Source organism: Sminthopsis crassicaudata, chromosome 1 (genome assembly GCF_048593235.1).
Source record: "Sminthopsis crassicaudata isolate SCR6 chromosome 1, ASM4859323v1, whole genome shotgun sequence".
NCBI lineage: Eukaryota > Metazoa > Chordata > Mammalia > Dasyuromorphia > Dasyuridae > Sminthopsis > Sminthopsis crassicaudata.
In genome coordinates this window covers 560,912,078-560,933,232 of record NC_133617.1, presented here as the reverse complement: position 1 = coordinate 560,933,232, position 21,155 = coordinate 560,912,078, and the positions used below count along the sequence as shown (strand labels likewise).

The 21,155-nt window shown below is 35.6% G+C and overlaps 1 long non-coding RNA gene across 2 annotated transcripts in view; it reads right to left on the bottom strand.

Moving 5' to 3' along the window:
- LOC141550950 (uncharacterized) overlaps positions 1 to 10,351 on the bottom strand; it is a 32,576-nt gene extending 22,225 nt beyond the window's left edge. For both annotated transcript variants that reach the window (XR_012484736.1, XR_012484735.1), the window contains exons 1-2: positions 9,128 to 10,351; positions 302 to 8,642 (exon numbers count right to left, since the gene is read on the bottom strand). This is a non-coding gene — a long non-coding RNA (uncharacterized LOC141550950). The remainder of the gene's footprint in view (positions 1 to 301; positions 8,643 to 9,127) is intronic.
- Positions 10,352 to 21,155: the final 10,804 nt, after the last annotated feature.

Genomic DNA, 21,155 nt, shown 5'->3' with positions numbered 1-21,155 from the left:
AATATGTATGCATATATTGGATTTAACATATATTTCTACCACGTTTAAAATATATTGGCTACTTGCCATCTAAGGAAGGGGTAAGGGAAGGGGAGGGGAATTGAAACACAAGGTTTTGTAAGGGCTAATGTTAAATAACTGTCCACACATATGTTTTGAAAAAAAAAAAACAGTTTTAATAAAGGGAAAAAAAAAAGAAAAAGCTTTAATCTATGTTTACCAAAAAAAAAAAAAAAAAATCACTGATTACAAATCACCATAATGGATATTATGAAAAAGTTTGAAATAATGTGAGAATTACCAAAATATGACACAGAGACATGTTGTGAGCACATGCTGTTAGAAAAATGGATCCAATAGCCTTACTTGACCCAGGGTTGCCACAAACCTTCAATCTGTAAAAGCAAAAACAAAAAATCTGCAAAGAGCAATGAAGAAAAGCACAATAAAATAAGGTATGTTGTACCTATAAATATGTATGTGTGTATATATATGTACATGATTACATATAACTATATAAGTTATGCTTATAGTTATAGTTACTAATGGGGAAAAACAAGTCCTCAGAATTACCAGCTAGAACTCTGAGGAGACAAGTAGAAGCCATGTTCTAGGGACCCAGCCTGACACCAGGAGTGTGAGCCCAGAGTATTGCTACAAATAAAAGAAAGAGAATTCAGCCATTTATTCAGCAAACATGCTAAATGGGTATTCATATACTGGACACTAAGGCTAAATTAGGGGGGAAAATGCATAATCCCTATTCTCAAAGAATTTATGTTTTAGTCAGAGGTCTGACATACATGTGTAACTAACTCAGAAAATCAAAAATGATAATCACATAAAAAGGGTACAAAGTGCCATTGGAGATGAAGTAGAAGGCTCTTTCAACTGACAGGATGTGGGAAGATACCTTAAAAGAGAGAGCAGTTGAGCATTTAAGCAAAGGGGAAGGATTTAACAGGTGAACTAGAGTATAGAATACTCTATATATTTCTATATAGAAAAGTAAAAAGCAACAAGGTAAATGATCAAGGAATACCAAAGAGTGAACTACTTGTTAACCCTTGGTTTGAGGTTAACGTATATAGAGAAGAAGCTGAAAATACTTCAGATCTAAATTTAAGAGTCTATGATCTATCCTTTAATTAGTATGCTCTACTAATCATACTAGGTTCCTAATGAAAATTTGTTGAATTGAACTTAATTTTTATTGTAAAATCTGTTAAAAAATGAATTTAATTGAATTTGACAATAGGGAATCATTTAATATTTTAGGACAGCGTAACAATGCAATGACAGATGTGAATTATAAAGACAATAATTGTCCACAGCAACTCATATTGATATTACAATTAATATTGCCTTATTCTTAATTTTTAAACTTTTATTATTTAAGTAGTCAGTACAAATATTTTTGTCTTTACCAAAGCTAGAACATTTAGCAAAGATTATGTAATGTTTCTGTTTTCATTTGGGGGCTTGGTTTTGTTGATGTTTTTCCCAAAGTCTGTTATTTTATCAGCTCTCAATTCAGAACTTGCCTGTGCCAGTGGAGACTGCTAACGATATAATCTTTGTAGCAAATAAAATTTTGACAGTAATCAAGTCACAAGGAGACAAGAATACTGAGCTGTGAGTAACAATTAGGTAAAAATTGGTTGGATTTCCAAGCATCCTGAAACCTCAATCTCAATTTTTCCTCCAGTTTTGCCATTCACATAATGAAATTTCTGTTTCTGTTCTTCCATGAATTAATTCTCTTATATTTCTTCCATTCTCTTTGATTCAGTTCCTTATTATAAGATCTGAAAATTTCTACTGGATTCATAGGCTTTTTTTCCAAAAGTGTTGAGAATATTTTTAGTCATTAAGATTTTATCCTAAAATTACATTTTACAAAGAAGAATGTGGTATCATTTTTTAAAAATAGACATTGGATATTTGAAGCACTGTATAAATGACCACATGTGCAATGAATTTAGTCTAATTCCAACTGATTCAGAAATATATAAGTGGTAACATAATACTTTAGAAATATCAAGTACAAAAAAGATAGTTTCATGAGAAAGCATAGGTTGTAGATAACCCCAATTCTATCACTTAGTGGCTATGACATTTGAAAATTGCTCAATCTCTCTGACGCCCACTTTTCTCATCAGTTCTGCATGTTCCTGTTATATATCTATTTATTTTCATCTTGTCTCTTCCCATTAGAATGTAAGCTCTTCGAAGGGCAAGGACTGTTTCTCCCTTTCTTTGATTCCCCAGTGATTACTTAGCACAGAGCCTGGCACAAAGTAAATGTCTAATACTTGTTGATTGAAATGACTGAAGGGGCTGATATAGGTGAACTTTTATGTCCTTTGTAGATCTAAATTCTACAATCTATACCTGTGGCCTGCCAGAACTGAAATGTCTAAGCCTAAATTAGTACAATGCTAACAAATTTTGAACCATTTTTTTTTTTTAACCAGATCTATCTTTTATTAGGTGATCAAAGATAGAAAGGTCTAAGAATATATCCTGAGATGGTATAAGAAGGAAGTTGAATCAGTAATCCTTCAAAACAATTAAGATTTTGACCTGGTTTAGACCTCTGCCCTGTACAAATATAAACAAAAATATTACAAGACCACAAAGATCCCAGAAAATAAAATTCAAAATGGCAGAGCAAGAGAGTCTAGGGGTAGGAGGAGAGACAGCAAGAGAGAGCAGGAACTTTGCAAATACTGGCCTCATTCCTTTGCTGGGAACTGCTATCTCGTCCACCTCCCTCTGGTGCCGTATTTAGAAAAGATTAATTCAAAACTGTGAAATTAAAACATGATGAGTGACAGTTCTGAGAGAAAACAGCTGTGGCATTAGATTTTCATCATGTCAGGCTTGAGATCTGCACTTCAGGTCACTTTTTTCCATTGGCACTGGTCCTGAAGGACAAGAATTATTGTCTCTCTATTGGCTATTTTCTAAAGCACCTGTTGTTTGCAAGGGACAGAAGATTAATAGAGTTTGCATGGGAAATGGGTCTATTTTCAAAGAACTCAACTGTCCACAGGAACTTAAAACATTGAGTTAAGTATATAATACTTCTCAAAACGGAACAAATTCTATAGTAAATGTACCAGTAACATCTCTCTTCTAGGTAGAGATACTGGAATCTTCCACAAACATTTTTAATGAGCATAATTTTAGAGTAGAAGAAATAAAATTATGTTCTTTCCTTCCTCTGGACGGGTTACAGTTGAGGAATTTATTATTTGAACCAAATAATACCACTAGCCTTTTTTTTTTTTTTTTTTTCTTGGCTAGTCAAAGGATATTAGGACATAAATCTTAGGTCAATGAAGATCCCAAAAGACTAAAGAACAAGATCTTATTTTTTAACATAACATCAATGCTATCCACAAGATGCAATTATAACAAAATCATTACAATATCAGCAGTATCAGAAAGCCATCGGCAAGAATATAGCCTAAAGTGAAGGGGCTATTAATGGGTCCCACAGCTATTACAGACCTGGAAATCCTCATTAGACTCTTTAAATGCACAAAATGAGTCATTGAACTGTTCTATAAATAGGAAGACTAGTGTCACATAGTAATATTTTAGTAAGAAGATAAGTCCTGTGAAAAGTTGTAGAGACCACTATCTTTTAAAACACTTGTCTTTAAAATAGATGGCGAAATAGGAATGTCTTACTTTGGTTTTCTTGTTCTTTTATATTTAAATAATGAAGCTACCTTCTTAAAAGTTAGGGATTTTGTTACAGGTAGATCCGTCTTGGAGCGCTCTGTACATTCTATTTACTGCCTAGTGTGGGTTATTAAGGATTGACAAATTATTTAGCCTGCCCCTGCAAATTCCAGCTCCTCACTCCAAAAATATGTGCATGTATATTTTTTCCAGGCTAATGCAGTCTCACCTCATTATTATCAGTCCTGTTTCCAAGAGGGAGTATTTTAGTGAATAACTTCACAGTTATAGTACTCTAAGACTTGTATCCTGAAAGGAACCCAGAACTCAAGGGGCCCATGAAAGCTATAGCAGCCAGGATCCAGTCGGGGGCAGCAGAGAGCTTTAAGCAGAGCCCCCTGCTGAGGACCTTTATTTTTTTAGTTAAGTTAGTAGCAATGGGAGGGGGGAGGGGAAGGGGGAACAAGGGTAGGAGAGGCTCCTAAAAATGGTTTTGACATCAGACATAAAAAAAAGAGAAGAACTCAGAAGGAGGTTGCTTAAGCCAAGAAGCAAAATCCAAAAGAAAAAGGTCCATGAAGCCAGAACAATGGCATGAGTATGTTTTGGGAATAATATAAATCTTAGGTTTAAAAAATGGTGGTCTTGGAAGCAAAAAGGAAAAAACAAAACAAAACAAAAGTATTCTATAGCAAAAAAAATAAAAAATAAAAAAATAGCATCCCCAAGAGTTGAGCCCCATGTCTAGAAGGATTTTCTTTCTCTCTCCCCCTGCTTTTCAGTTTTCCTGACTTCTTTCAAGCCTTAGTTCAAATCTTAAGTAAAGGAGGCAGTCTCGTGCAGCTAGCTGCTAATGTTTTCCTGTGTCTAAGTGCTTTCCTTCTGCATCTATCTTGTATGCACAGAGTTGTTTACATGTGTCTCTACCGTTATGATGCAAGCTCCTTGACTGCAGTGACTAAATTCCCCCCCCCCCCCCCTTTTTCATTGTATCCACAAGGTTTAGCAGTTTCTCTAATACAGATAAAATACTTGTTGACTAATTGACATAGTATCTACTGCAGGTTAATTATTGTAGCTATGGGATGAAACCAACTTTTTGCCAAGTGAGAAGTTTCATTTTTAACTTCTTGTAAAAGTTAGTCTTGGGCAGTTAGGTAGTACAGTGGATAGAGTTCTGGATCTACAGTCAAAAAGATTGGAGTTGGGTGATTCTGGGCAAATCATTTAACCTTGTTTGCCTCAGTTCCTCATCTGTCAAATGAGCTGGAAAAGGAAATGGCCAACCACTCTAGAATTTCAGTATCTGTCAAGAAAACCCCAAATGGAGTCACCAAGGGTTGACTGACCTGAAAAAACTGAACAGCAATACTACAAAAACAAACAAACAAACAAAAAACCAAAACCAAAACCAAAAAACCTCTACTTCTGAATATGCAGTGAGTCCCTTGGTACCCTATTGCCAATTAGAAACAGAAATATCTTTCCTTAATCTACTCAATTATCAAACATCACGGAAACATTGTAAGAGAGAGAGTCAATATGAAGACAATTTGAGTATAAGAATCTGCTTAAAAAAGTTTCAGTGGCTTCCTCTTCACTGTCTCTAGGAAAAATGAAAACTCTTTTTTTTTTTTTTTTTTTTTTTTGGCATTTAATGCTCTTCACAATCTGGCTCCAACCTATCTTTCTAGACTAATTTGACATTTCTCCTTCTCATGCCAAAATAGTTTATTTAACATTCCTGACAAAACATTTTATCTCCAATCTTCTAGAATTGGGATGCTTTCTCTTCTCACCACTGCCTCTGGGAATTCTATGATCCCTTCAAGCATTACTTCAATTGCTACTCCTTATAAAGGAGGGCTTTCCAGATTCCCAAATTTCTATGTATTTTTTTTTTTTGTACTTGGAATCTTCCCTCCCCCCCATCCCAATCCTGTCCCCATAATCTCTTAACTTTTTCATTTTTGTTTCTATATCCCCTGAACACAACAAAATTGCTGACATATAGTGGGTGTTTAACAAATGCTTCTTTACTAACTTTTAGCAGTTTGGCTGGATTAGAAAAAAAGGAGGGGGGATGGTAATAGCTTGAAGCATAGAACTTTGCTAAGACCTAGAAAACAGAGCCAAAATCAGCCACAGTGACTTTTTTTTTTTTTTTTTTTTTTTTTTTTAGCCCTTGAAGAAGGTAAGATTAATTTCCTGGAAATATATTTTATGTAAAGTCTAGTAATCAGTTACTCTTCCATCTTGATGCTGCCTTTGGGTGGTCACAGATGGTCCAATTTGTAAATCACCCCACCCCACCTCCCCTGGTGCTTGCTACTCTCATTCTTTTCTAGTCATAGATCATATAAGAACCCAGATCCTTTCCCATTTCAACTTGTCCCTTCATTACAGCTTTTGTTTCAAACAGCAGATGATATTTTTTGTGATTGATTCTACTGTTTTTCTATTTCATAATTAGAGTTTAAATTTTGTTGTAAAAATATTTGATGGCAGAGTTTTAGTTTGTATCTGAATTCTCAAAATGGTAAAAAAAAACTCATTTAAAGAGGCAGTTGTGGCATTCTAAAGAATTATTTGTGAATTTTGAATGATTTGACTTCAAATGTTATGAAGTTTGCCCTGGCATATCCTTGGCCAAGTGACTAAACACAATAGTTCTTCAAGTAATTCTCTAAGATTTTAAAATAAAAAAAACAACAGCTGATCAACATTGGTGGAGGGAGTTTTTGCATCAAGAACTGGATCTATAACTGCCTCTCTTCTTCTGTCAATGTTTAGTCAATATCTACAGCTTAAGAATAATTTTTTGAATACTCTGTACTCAGTTTTAAACATTGTACATTTATATAGGAGATAGATAAAAGATAGATAAGAATTTATATGTATGTATGTATTTGTTTTTTTATGAGGAGCTGTCTAAATAAGTTCTTTATTCATGTCACATAACATCATGTTCAGTTGTTTTCAGTTGTGTCCAACTCTTTGTGATCCTATTTGGGGTTTTCTTGGGAAAGACATTGGAATGGTTTGCCATTTTCTTCTCCAGCTATCTTGACAGATAAGCAACTGAAGTCAAGTGATTTGCCCAGGGTCACACAGCTATTAAGTGTGTGAGGTCACATTAGAATTCAGGTCTTGCCGACTCGAGGCCCAGAACCTTATTACCTCTCTGCCCAAACTAGCTTGTACATGTCAAGAAATATAAAGGAAATACAAAGCAGTACATAGTAATTTCAAGAGAGAGAGCACATTGAGAGAACAACTTGGATGTCGGAATCAGGAAAGAATAATATAGGAGGTGGTACCTGAGCTGAGTTCTGATGAAAGGAAATGAGAAAGGAATGCATTATAGACCAAGAGAGAACTTGTACAATGCAATGGATAGGAGGTAGGGGATGGAGTATAATGTAGGTGAAAAGGCTAACAAGTCAATTTGATTGTAAAGGGAAGTACAAGAAAGAGAGTAACACGAAAGAAGATTGCAAAGATAAATTATTGTGGATTCTAAATGTCTGGCTGGGAATTTTGTCAAATTTTCATTTCAAAATGATGAATTTGGCCACTATGTGGAGGATATAAAGATAGCTTAATGATAAGGACCCAATGGTTTAAAGAAGTTTTAGAGTAATACTTTCAGCAACTAAGCTGATTTCCTCTATGGAGGGTTTCTGGGGGAAAAAAATGTGCAAAAATCACATAGGATGAGAAAGATGGAAGAGTAACAATTGGCATCTGTGAATTGATACCTAATAACAATGAAATATCTTTCTAAAGTATAAAAGTGAGCAAGTTCATTTAGATTTTAAAATACTCTTCACTTCTATTAGTGACTGCCTTTTCTCCCAAATACTCTTCTACTTCATGTTCTTTGAAACTTATCTCTATATCTTTTTCTCTCAGGGGCCAGATTCTATGAGTCCAGTTCATTTGAATTTGGACTGGAAAAATATCTCTCATTTGCTACTTTCCCTGCCTGCCCAACTCCACTATCAGTGGAATTTTGTCACATCTGGGCCAACACTCTTCCAACTTGTTCCAATATTCAGAATAAAAACTTCCAGTTAAAAATATTTAGAGTGTTAAACATTCAGAAAAACTAAAGATAATTTACACAAAAACTCAAACATAAATGTGTTATGAAAATTTCCTTTGGCCTCACTCTATTAAAAAAGGTATTTTAAAAATCCATAGTCTTTTCATTTTTCTTTTCATTTCATTTGCTTCTGGAAATATATACCTGTAGAGCAACTTAATTATTTTTTTTTCTGCTCTTTGTTAATAAGATCTTATCAGTTTAACTTTGGAAATAATGATTTTTAAAGAAACATCGCATAGAGAGAGGTAAAATATCCTCGGTACCAGGTAATAATAATAATTGCTAGCATTTGTACAGTTTCTACTATGTGCCAGGTACTGTTAAAGACTTTTCAAATATTATGTCATTTGATCCTCCCTACAATCATGGAAGGTAGATGCTATTATTATACCCATTTTACATGGAAGAAAACTAAGGAAAACGGAATTTAAATGACTTGCTCAAAGTCATATAGCTAGTCTTTATAAGATAGATTTGAACTGAGATCTCCCTGGCTCCAAACCAACGGCTATTGCCAACTACTCTTTAATTAATGAATATGCTATAGTGATTACAGGAGAAAATCCCGATGGGAGCATCACCTTCCATTTCTCCAAAAGTACCAATTACCAAACCTGGATACACTGATATCCACTTGAAACAAACACAACATTATGCACAAACAAATTAAGCTTAGTGATTGCCTTGCACAGGAAATGAAGGCAAATATATTGCAAAGTCGGTTTTAGAAAATACTACTCCAGAGCAATCAGCATTTTGTCTTAAGACCCATGTAACTTAATATAGCAGAGTCCTCATCCACCAATGATACACAGCTGTTCTCCACGTCCAAAATCTATAAAAGGAAAAAATATCACAAGCGAATTTTAAAATTTTTTGTGCCTTTTTTTAAAGCCATAGTCATTTCCCCATATGCCTTGCCTCCCCCTTGTTAAAAAGAAATAGTTAAGCAGCTAATGCACCAACCCCGAGATACTGTATGCAGCATTTAACGCTTTCTCTTTCCCACTTTTCCTCCCAAAAGAAATGTTTCGACACCTGCTCTCCAGAACCATGTAACTGGAGAGTTTAACTGCTTTTTGATCATCCTAAATTGGTTTGGTTCATTCGGAATAACCCCGTCAACAAAATTAATCAGACGGTAACTACTGGAACTTCGAGATCCCTATGCCCATCTCTCCTCCCATTAAAACTGAGGCCGAGAACCAGCACATGACTTTCCCGAGATCACAAAGTCATTGAAATAGTCGACATTCACTCGGCCTCCGGACCAACGCTCAGGGGCCTACTGGGTGACAAACAGAATGAAGAGACACTTACTCAGAGGGTGACATTGCAGCTCGTCCTTCCAAAAGCGTTCCTGACTTTTACTGTAAGTCACTCGTGCCAGTGCACGATGCCAAGCGCAAACCTCATTTGCGTCACTACAGTCATCATTATGTGCCAGGGTTCGTTATCAAACTCACTGCAGATAACCTCCTAAAATGCAGGACTAAAGCAAGATGAGGGTTTTAGTGCGGCAGGAAACCAAGTGTACACTGGGGTTATGAACACGTCCTTGCAAAAGGAGTCCGGGATTTATTAAAGCAGGCTGCTGACGAAGGGATTTTGATTAGTGGGCTCATGTAGCTCTCTCGCTAATGCAAGACTTTGCAAAGAAAATAGCGCAAAGCCAACCCACTTCTTGTTTGGCTGGAATGGCCGTGAACTCCATGAGCTGCTCGCTTGCTAAGACAGACATGACCAAGGGACTAGTAACCGAGCTCGGAGCTACAAAGCAGCGAGAAGCGTCTTTCTTTTTCCACGATAGGCTGAGATGGAGCAGCTGACTGCCGGGGGAAATCCATTGGCAGGGAATTCAGTGAGTCAGCGCTGAGTCACGGTCTCTGCTACGTGACCGCGGGAAGCGCAGCGGCCGGTTCGCTGAACAAGACCAGCATCCAAACGCCCGACATCGCGCACGTGCGGCCAGCGAGACCCTCCCCGGGTCGGAAGCGCTACTTTGTATCCTAGCGCGGCGCGGCCCTGCAGCGAGTCTGCCGCATGCACGCGCGGTGCCCCGGGGCGCCGGGGAAAACCAGCTCAGCTATTTGCGGATTGCTGTAGTCGAGTCCCCAGGGCTGGCCCTACCCGGGCCCTAACATGCTTGTGAATGTTTCTCCCCACTTTTTGGCTTCTGTGCAGGCAACATGCTAATCTTTTCTCCTCTTAAAGGCAGCCCAGGAAGAATGAATTTATGAACGCGGGTGGGGGAAAGAGGCGCGGGGAGAGTCGCGGCGCTGCAGGCGCGTTACTGATTCTCAGGCTCTTGCACGGGCAGTGCCAGCTGCCAGAAACTGCAAGATGCGTACATTTCCCTGGGGCCGCCCGGCGTGCACCGGAAAGTAGGTTTTGCTCTGTCCGGGGAAAACCAACCGGAAAGCAAAAATCAATTCCGCCCAATTCGACAGATGATTTATTGGCTAGGTAGCACCGTGGGTGGAGTTCTGCATCCATCATCAGAAAGACCGGGGTTCAAATCCAGCCTCCGACGTTAGCTGTGTGATCCTGGGCAAGTCGTGTAATAGAATATATGTTATGATAATAACACCTACTTGAGGACAAATCAGTTCTTTGTAAAAGTTCTTTTGTAAAAGCTTTGACTATTAATAAGTATAATAATAAGATTGTTGCTAAGCATCCACAATGTTCGAGGGAGGGGAGGAGAGTTAAAATAAGCATTTACATAGGGCCTACTATGCCAAGCAAGAGCTTGATCTCTTCACTGGGGAAAAAGGTGTTTATTATTCCCATTTTGCCGGTAGAGAAATTGAGCCACGTTGGCTGCTAAGGGTCCTACAAAGCTAGGCAGAATTTCAGTTTAAGTCTTCTCAGCTCCACCCTAAAATTCTTTACTACTGTGCCATTGAACTGACTATTGTTCAAGGCATTCTATTAGATTAAAAAAAATTTTTTTTTCTCCCAGTCCTTGAGGGGCTTACATTTTATTTTGGGGAGATTTTTTAAGGTTAAACATGGTCAATTTAAAAATATGTATATTTCTCTAGTTATGCAGTGTAAAGAAAAATTCCATTAAAAGGGGAAAAAACACTAGAAAGAAAAAAAAACAAGCAAACAACAAAAAAGGTAAAAATATTAACAACAAAAAAGTGAAAATACTATGCTTTGATCCACCTTCAATCTCCTTGGTTCTCTGGATGCTGATGGCACTTTCCATCCCAAGCCTATTGAAATTGCCTTGAATCATTTCATTGTTGAAAAGAGCCCAGTCCATCACGTTGATCATCACATAATCTTGTTCCTGTGTACAATATTTTCTTGTTTTTGTTCACTTCACTCAGCATCAGTTCATGTAAGTCTTTCCAGATTTTTTCTGAAATTAGTCTGCTCATCATTTCTTATGGAACAACAATATTTCATTATGTTCATATAGCGTAACTTATTCAACCATTCTTCCACTGATGGGCATCCACTCAGTTTCCAGTTCCTTGCTACTACAAAAAGGGCTGCCACAAACATTTTTGCACATGTGGGCTCTTTTCTGTCTTGTATGATCTCTTTGGGATACAGATCCAGTAGAGACTCTACTGGATCAAAGGATATAGAGAGAGCATAGGGACAGATTTGTAGTTTCATAGGAATGGGGAGGACTCCTAAGACAGAAAACCCTCTCTATTAATAGATGTCAGGGCTTTCTCTTTCACGTAGAGCTCCCTTCCTTTCTTTCAACAGTCAGGTAAAGATTATGGACCTTCTCTCAGAACATTGGATCTGTTGCCATCTCCAATTAGACTCTGAGAATAACAATATCCCTTATTCTTGTGTCTGTCAGACTCCAAAACATGATTAGGATCAGGTATTATATTGATCCCTATATAGGGATTAGGTAAGAAGATTGAAATAAATAGACATTGAAGTGATTCACTAGGATCATGAAAATAGCATTATATAGTTCTTCAGTGATTTGATTTCATTGATGTGGATGCTTTCCCCTTCCTACTTCCCACTAAGGATGACAAGCTACTATTTTTTTTCCTTCTGTGTAACTCTTGTCCATATTCTCCCCTTCATTTTCTAGAGGGGGTCTACCCCCACATAGTGCAGGGACTTCCCCTAGATCTTCTGCTACTGAATGAATGCCAGTGAAGCCCTTGGGAGGTCCATTAATTATCCACCCACCTCAATATATGACTAATCTACCTCCTTTCTTAGTTATACAACTCTGTGATGACATCCTGGGTTTAGCTCTTCCTCTGTCTACTCATTCCCATTATTCAACTTTCCATTGCCTTTTGGGTGACTCAACTTTTATTCTTGGGAAACTATTATTCCATCATTGTAGCCACATAGCCTCCCCCAGAGGATTACTGTTACTAAAATGTGAACCTTTGTTTCAAGGAGGAGCTTGTATCTTTAAAGCCATTTCCCAGTTTTCCCCCACCACCTACATGTGGGAGAAGGGCAACCTATAATACAAAAATAACAATGATGAATTAAAAACAACAGCAACAATGAATGCACATACTGCAGTGATCTTCCAAGATCTTATACTCCTCAAAGACATATCTTGACCACTTTCAAGCCTTCAGTTAACAGGTGTCTTGACTCACTATGGCCAGCTCTGTATCAGTCACTTCTTGCTAACAAACAGTCTGGGGCTGGTCCTGAAATCAAAGCCTCATCAATAAATTCTACTTGGGCATATCTTCCAGGCTACAATGACCTATGATACATCAGAATAGGACTTTGGTGCAGGAGTGTACAGAGACAAAAGCAACACTAAGTCTTGTTGACCAATAACTTCACCATTATAATGCTAAATGGAGACCCAAAGAAGTTTTGGAGCTCATAAGGACTTAAAAATCATATAACTTGAAATTAGATTTTTAAAAAATCTAGCATCTATCAATTAAGAATGTATACACAATGTCTTTTATTAAGAAAATTAAATTGTTCAGACATTCCAATTATATCTGACTTTTTGTGACCCCATTAGGGTTTTCTCAGCAAAGATACTAGAATTATTTGCCATTTCCTTTTCCAGCTTTACAGATATGGAAACTGAGGCACATGAATAGGGTTTAGTAACTTACCCAGGTCACACAGGTAGTAAGTGCCTGAGGCCAGATTAGAACTCAAAAACTGGAGTTTTCTTGATCCCAGGGCTGGTACTTTATCCATTGTATCCCCTAGTTGCCTCTAGTATAGTAGAGATTAAAACATGTCTGCATATTGATCTGTGCAACTTCTTTCTGTGACCCTCAAAAAGTATCCTGTGACAAAGCTTCTTAAATTGTGGCTTGCGGTCACACGTGTTGGGGGAGGGGTCATGAAAAATTGGGCAAAGCTAAAAGGTATCAAGTATAAATAAGCACATATATCTTGTTAGTATGAAAATTTGCTTTCATCTTTAATAAATAGTAAAATGATATGTATACCAAAGAATTGTTTTAAAAGAAATATCTTTGTGATTATCAATAAATGTTTGATATGTATACCTATTTTATATACCTACATACCAAAATTTCTTGGGTGAAAAGGGGCCACAAGTGGAAAAAGTTTAAGAAGCTCTGATCTATAAAACTGGAACCCAATATCTTCTTCTATGATCATTGGAAAGATGAGGGAGAAAAAAAACTCCTAAGAACAATGGATATGTACACCACACTAGTCCATTGAACAGAAAAAAAACATTTACCACATGTGATTAAAGACTTCCAGGCAAAACTACCCTCTCTTTAGAAAGGAAAGCATTGTCTGACTCTTCACATAATAGTATTAGTCACATATACACACATGTATCCCATAAAGTCTTGAGAAATCCAAATTTACTACTGAGAGAGTGGTTTTGTCTACTTCTGCCTATCCCCTGTGTATAAAATGTTTTACCCACCCCCTCCACTCTTCTTAGCTCACATACATTTTTAAAGACCCAGCTCAAGCCCAGCTCCCTACATGAGATGTTTCCTTGCCATTCTAGGCCATGCTGTTCTCTTCCTCCTTAGAAATCTTCCAGCACTTAACTTCCTGTAATCACTCAACTTAGTATTTAATCACATACTGTTATTTAAATGTTTCATGTGTTTATGTGTTTTCTCTCCAAGTAGATTGTAAACTGCAGGAAACTAGCTAATCCAATCTCAGGCTGTGGTAAAAGAGACACAGTGTACAAAATTAGGGAGGTGATCATCCCTCTGTTCTGTCCTGGTCAGGCCACATCTGGAGAACTGTTTAGTTTCTGGAGCCACATTTTCAGAAGGCTATCTACAAGCCCTAAAAAATTCAGAGCACAGACAACAATCCAAATAGTAAAGAGCCTTGAGATCATGCCATATGAAGTTCACTTGAAGGAATAAGAGATGACTTAGAGGAGACATGGTAGATTTCTTAAAGTATTTAAAGGGTATTCCTGGTAAAGAGAGATTACACCTGTTTGATAGTTAGAGAGGAGAGAGAGCTAGAAATCATAGGTGGGAATCTGTGATAAATCAGATTCAGTTTGGTTCAAGGAAAACTCCTAACAATAAAGGCTATTTAAAAGGAAGAATAGCATGATCACAAGTATCTTGCTTAAAACAAATCACTTCAGCAGATGAGAGACAGACAGACAGATAGAGAGAGACTGGGACTGAGAGAGAGAGGGAGAGAGAAAGAGAGAAAGCTTGTGTTTTTCCTCTCTAGGCAGTTTCCTCTCTGAGTGGCAACCTTAGGAAGTAGTGCTTTCCCCCTTGCTAAAAATTTTCCAGCAAAAATGGGACAACCAAACACATTTCAGATAGATACTGGTGTAGCTTCTACTTGATACTCTTAAAATTCTAAAGTTTTGAGATCAATGATTTTGTCATTCAATGGCACAAGAAAACTTACACTTTTCTTGTTTTCTTCATAATATCAGGAACAATGACGAAAACTCAAGAAATACTAATATAAGCAAAGAATATGGGAGCAAGAAAGGATCTGAAAGACAAGAGATAAGGAAACTATGGTTCACAGTATTGAAATGACTTGCTCAAAGTAAGAAATACTTAATTTGGAAGTGAATAAAAAAATCCATAAATGTGAGCATGAAATCTATAAAGCAAATTTTAGGTAAATCAAGATACATCAAAATTATGGTGATAGAATAAGAGTAATATAGATTTTGAACTGTCAAAGTCCTTGGAGGTCATCTAATCCAATGCCCTGATTTTATAGGTGAGAAACTGAGGCCCTAGGAAATTTGGGCCTCACAGAAGTCACACCAAGTAAAAGGAGGCAGAGCTGGATTTTGAACCTATATCCTTTGGCAGAATTTGTTTTTTCTAATAAAATATACTTCCCAGGCATTCAATAAATATTAATGGAATTAGATTGAATTGTCTAGCTCAGACTTCTATGCCTCATCAATTCAGAGATGGCAATGAAAAAAGAATTGGCTGGAATTTCATCCACATTAATATAGAAAAGTTACAGCCACTTGGAAAAGAATTTGGATTGCTCTAATTATTAGAGTGAAGCTTCTTACAGACTTTTTGCTAAAAGTAAAAGAAAATTAGTGAATTGTCTTCCCTCTTAATCAGGTCCAAAAAAGGGATAATAAACACAGGATACATTATTGTCTAAATCTAAGTTATAATAAGCATAGCTTCCTTCCTTCAGATAAAGTCAAAGCTTCATCTGAAATAGCTGAAAGAAAATAGGAGGAAAACTCAATTTCACTATTCCCTGGGGGAAAGAGCTTTTTTTAAAGGGTATCTGTTGAAATAATTCCAAGACTTGAGAGGGAAGTAAGCCAGCCCAGGCAGCCAATAGCTGAGCCTAGCTGTGGGGTGTGCAACACTGCGTTAAATCCCTATGGAATAAATAAAGAAGTAGACATGACCCAGCCTACAGGAGCTAATAAAAATGAAGTTCCAAAAAGTAGTTAGGACAGATAGGTAGTAAAATGGATAAAGGGCTAGGCCCAGAATCAGCAAGACTTGAGGTAAAATCTGACCTTAGTCACAAGTGTGATCCTGGGAAGATTACTACTTCTCTCTGCCTCAGTTTCCTCAACTGTGAAATAGAGATAATAACAGCTTCCATCTTGCAGGGTTATTGTAAAGATCAAATGAGATAATATTTGTGAAGTGTTTAGTAACAGTGCTTGGCACATCAATATCAATCCTTTATATTTGCATAACTAAATAAATTCTTTATTTGGATTAATTCCAGATACTTGACTACTGTTTTATAAATTTGACCAGTGAATGAGTCAATAATAACATGTAAATTTCCAGTTGACTTCTGGAGGGTATAGGGAAATTTTGGCAATTTTTGGCCATAAGACTACAGCAACTCATCCATTAAGCCACTTGTCAAAGACTAGTCCACAGTCCTAATGAATGTTTGAGTGTTGTTTGCCTTCTCTAGGATCTGCAGTATCCCTCACATTAAAAAAAAATCTATCTGTGATTTCATTAGTATAGAGAATTCTCAGTGAAGAAACTCTCTAGTCTCCCTGCAAAAATTTTTCAAGCTCCAATACATTTTCCACTCAGCTGCTAAGGTGGTATTCTTTTCTCTCTCTTTTTTAAAATTAAAGCTTTTTATTTTCAAAACATATGCATACTTATCAACATTCACCTTTGCAAAACCTTGTTTTCTGAAAATTTCCCTCTTCCATCCCCCCAACCCCTCCTCTAGACATGTTAAACATGTGCAATTTTTCTATATATATTTCTACAATCATCATGCTGCACAAGAAAAATAAGATCAAAAATGAAAAAAATGAAAAAAACAAAAAACAAAATGCAAGAAACAACAACAAAAAGAGTAAAAATACTATGTTGCGATCCACATCCAGTCCCCACAGTCCTCTCTCTGAGTATAGATGTCTCTTTCCATCACAAGATCATTGGAACTGGCCTGAATCACCTTGCTTGCTTTTGAAAAGAGCCATGTCCATCAAAATTGATCATATAATCTTGTTGTTTCTGTGTACAATGTTCTCTTGGTTCTACTCATTTCACTTAGCATCAGTTCACGTAAACTCTCCAGGATTTTCTGAAATCAGCCTGCTTATTGTTTCTTATAAAACAATAATATTCCATAGCATTCATATATCATCACTTTTTCAGCCATAACTGATGGGCATCCATTCCGTTTCCAGTTTCTTGACACTGAAAAAAGGCCTGCCACAAACATTTTTGCACATGTGGGTCCTTTTCCCTTTTTTATAATCTCTTTGGGATTATACAGGCCCAGTCCAGACACTGCTGGATCAAAGGATATACACAGTTTGATAGCCTTTTGGGAATAGTTCTAAATTGCTCTCCAGAATGTTTGGATCAGTTCATAACTTCACTAATAACGTATTAGTATCTCAGTTTTCCCACATCCCCTCCAACATTTTTCATTGTCTTTTAACTGCCATCTCAGCCAATCTGAGAGGTGGGTAATGTAGGTTTGAACATGTTACCACTTTATTCAGTGAGATTCTTCTACTACATATAGAATTAAATATAAACTTTTCTGGCATCTAAAGTTCTTGATAATGACATGAAGGCCAAGGCCAAAAAAAAAAAAAAAAAGAACATGAACATCATATTTCAAGAAATCATAAAAGAAAATACATATTTCTTGGAGCTAAAGGACAAATTGGAAATGGAAAGAAACCACCAGTCACTTCCAAATGAAAGCTCCTTGTAATATTATAGCTGAAATTCAGAGCTTTCAGGTCAAAGAAAAGAGAAATGTTGCAAGTAGCCAGAGAGATCATCCAAATTGATCAAAGGAGGGAAGACTACACATGCACAAAGAATTGGATACAGTTCACTCAAAGTAGGAAGAAGACAGAAAGAGGAAAAGGAAGAAGGGAGAATTAAATGGAGAGCATGCTAAGGGAAGTATTATTCATTAACAAAACAAATTCTAAAAATGTACAAAAACATTTATAACTTTTTTTTTCTTGCAGTGGCAAAGAATTAGAAACTGAATATTCCCATCATTTGAGGAACATCTGCAAAAGTTGATATATAAGTGTTAGGGAATACTATTTTGCTGTCAAAAATGATAAAGGGGATGGTTTCAAAGATAGTTGGGAAGACTTGTATGAACTCATGCATAATGAAATAAGCTGAATCAGGAGAAGAATTTATATAATGACAATAATACCAAATTATCAGCATTAAAAATGAAAGATGAAAATTCCAGTGAAAAAGAAATCAATGGAATTATCAGAAACTATTTGACCAAGATATATGCTAGTCAAACTGATAATTTAAATGAGTGGATGAATATTTACAAAAATTTAGGATATCATGATAAATAGAACAAGAAATATAGACTTTAATCAGATATTAGAAAAAGAAATTGATTAAGTCATAAATAAACTCTTAAAGAAAAAGCTTCAGGATCATATATATTTACAAACAAATTTTATCAAACATTTAAAGAAAAATTGATTCTAACATTATGCAAATTATTTGAAAAAATTAGGTAAAGAAGAAGTCCTACAAATTCCTTGATAAAAATATGGTCTTGCTACCTAAATGAGGTAGAGTCAAAATAGAGGGAAAAAATATATGTCAATTCTACTGAATGCTGATTCGAAATTTTTAAATAAAATATTAGCAAGGCAAATACAACAACATTTGATGAAGATTATATTCTATTAATAGGTTAGTTTTATATCAGGAATGCAGTACTGGCTCAATATTAGGAAAACTATAAGTATAATTGACCTCATAAATATAACAATAAGAACAACCAAAACCTGTACTATATCAGTAGATGCACAAAAAACTTTTAACAAAATATAACTCCATTCCTGTTAAAAACACTAGAAACCATAAGATTAAACAAACATTTCCCTGATTTGATAAATAGTATTTATCTGGAACCAAGAGCCAGCAATAATCTGTAGTGGGGATAAGCTAGATACCATTCGAATAAGATCTGGGACAGAGTTAAGATGTCTATTATTACCACCATTATTTGGCATATTGCTAGAAATGTTAGCTACATCAATAAGACAAGAAGGAAATTGAAGCAATAAATAAGGCACAAGGAAACAGAATTATTTTTGTCTAGATGAGATGATTCATTTAAAGAAAATTATAGAGCAAACTAAAAAAATTGAAACAATGACGTTAACAAAGTTTCAGGATATAAAATAAATAAATACAAATTATCAATGTTTCTACATATTACCAAAAATATCTAGCAGAAACAAGTATAAAGACAAATTCTATTTAAAACAACTTCAGAAAACTTAAAATATTTGGGAATCTACCTGCCAAGACATACACTGGAACAATATGAATACAAACTACATAATACTCTTTAACCAAATAAAGACAAGTCTAAATAATGAGAAATTAATTGTTCATGGATAGGTCAATTCAATATAATAAAAGTTGTGATACTCCCTCAATTAATTTATTCAGTGATATATTAATAAAAGACCAAAAGATTACCCTATTGAGCTAGAAAACATATTAGAATTTGTCTATAGGAATAAAACCTCAAGGATTTTGAGGAAATTAAGAGGGGGAAAGTAGAAAAGAAAGGAGCCAGCTCTCAAAATATGCCACAAAGTAGTAATAACCAAAACAATTTGGTACTGGTTAAGAAGTAGAAATGCTCATCAATGGAAAAGATTAGTTCACAAAAAGCAGACACAAAAGCAAAGCCAAATGTTTGAAAAATCCAAAGATCTCAGCTACTGGGCCAAGAACAACAAAACTGTTGGGAAAATCCCAAAGCAGTCTGGCAAAAACTGGTTGTAGAACAACATCTTATACCAAACAAGTTAAATTCCCAAAGGGTAAATTTCTTAGACATCAAAGTTTACATCATAGAGGAATCAGGCTCAAGGAAGAAATTATCTCTCAGATGTATAGATACAGGAAGAGTTCATTACCAAACAAGAAATAGCCAGTGTGACAATAAAATGAACTATTTAAATTACACAAAATTAAAAATTTTTGTACAAACAAAACCAATGTAGCTATAATTAGAAGACAAGCAGATCAATGGTGGTGGTGAGCATAAAAATAATGCATCAAGTTTCTCCAATAAAGATTTCATTTCTAAAACATTTATGAACTGATTCAAAGTATAAGGATCTTTCTCCAATTGATAAGTAAAGGATGTTATTAAGTAGTTTTCAGAGTAAGAAATTTAAGACATTAAAATGTAAATTAAAATAATTCTGAGATTTTATCTTTTACTTATAAGACTAGAAAAATTGCCCTCCTCCCCAAAAAATAAAGAAGTACAAATGTTGGAGAGGCTATTTGAAAATAGTTACATTAATACATTATTGGTGGAGATGTGAATTAGCCCAGCCATTTTGGAGAGCAATTTGGAACTACTCCACAAAAACTATTAATTATGCATACCCTTTGACCTAACAATACCACTACTTGAACAGTACTAACAGAAGTCCAAATAAAATAGAAAAGTATCAAAAAAAATTTATAACAGCTCTATTTGTAGTGGCAAAGAATTGGCAATTAAATGAGTTTTCATCAACTGGGAACAAATATGTGTTGAATACCCTTATGCTGTTAAAAAAAAAAGATGAAGGGAATAGTTTCTGAAAAAAAAACTGGGTTGATTTATATAAACTATTGCAGAGTGAACTGAGAAGAACTAGAACAATTTATAAAATAACAATATTTTAGATAATCATCTTTGAAAAATTTAGAGCATCTCATTATTACAATGTCCAATCATCCATCCAGAGAAGTCATGATGAAACAGGTTGTCCACTCCTGATAGAGAGATAATTAGCATAGAGTGAGAATTGAGATATAGTTTCTGGACATAGTTAATTCAGGAATTTGTTTTGCTTACATGTTTATAACAAAGGATTTTGTTTTTCCTATAGTCTCATTTTCTTAGTGGAGTCAGAGAAAAGAGGCAAATTCTGAGAAGGTAAAATCTTTGAAAAATATTCAAGAGAAAGAAGAAATAAAGAAAGAAGGGAAGGAAGGAAATTATTTACTTAGCACAGTGCCTGGCATAGTGTTATCATTTAATAAATTCTTATTGACTGACAGGTCAAGGATTATTAAATTACAGGCCAGATTCAATCAGAAATCTAAATTGAAAACTGATTCCCACAGTTTTTTTTAAAAGGATTAATTCATATTCTATTATTATTTTATAATACTTAGGGAAAAATCTATTTTCAAACAAATAGCACTTTATTTCCATGAATGAGAAAAGCAAGATTAACGACAATTGCATGGTTAGTTTTACACATTTTCCCAATGTAGTCTTTAGATTTTACACAATACCTTGGTGAGGTAAGTCTGCCTAGAATTATTTTCCTTTTTTATAGGTGAGGTAACTGAGTGAAGAAGGAATTAGGTGACTG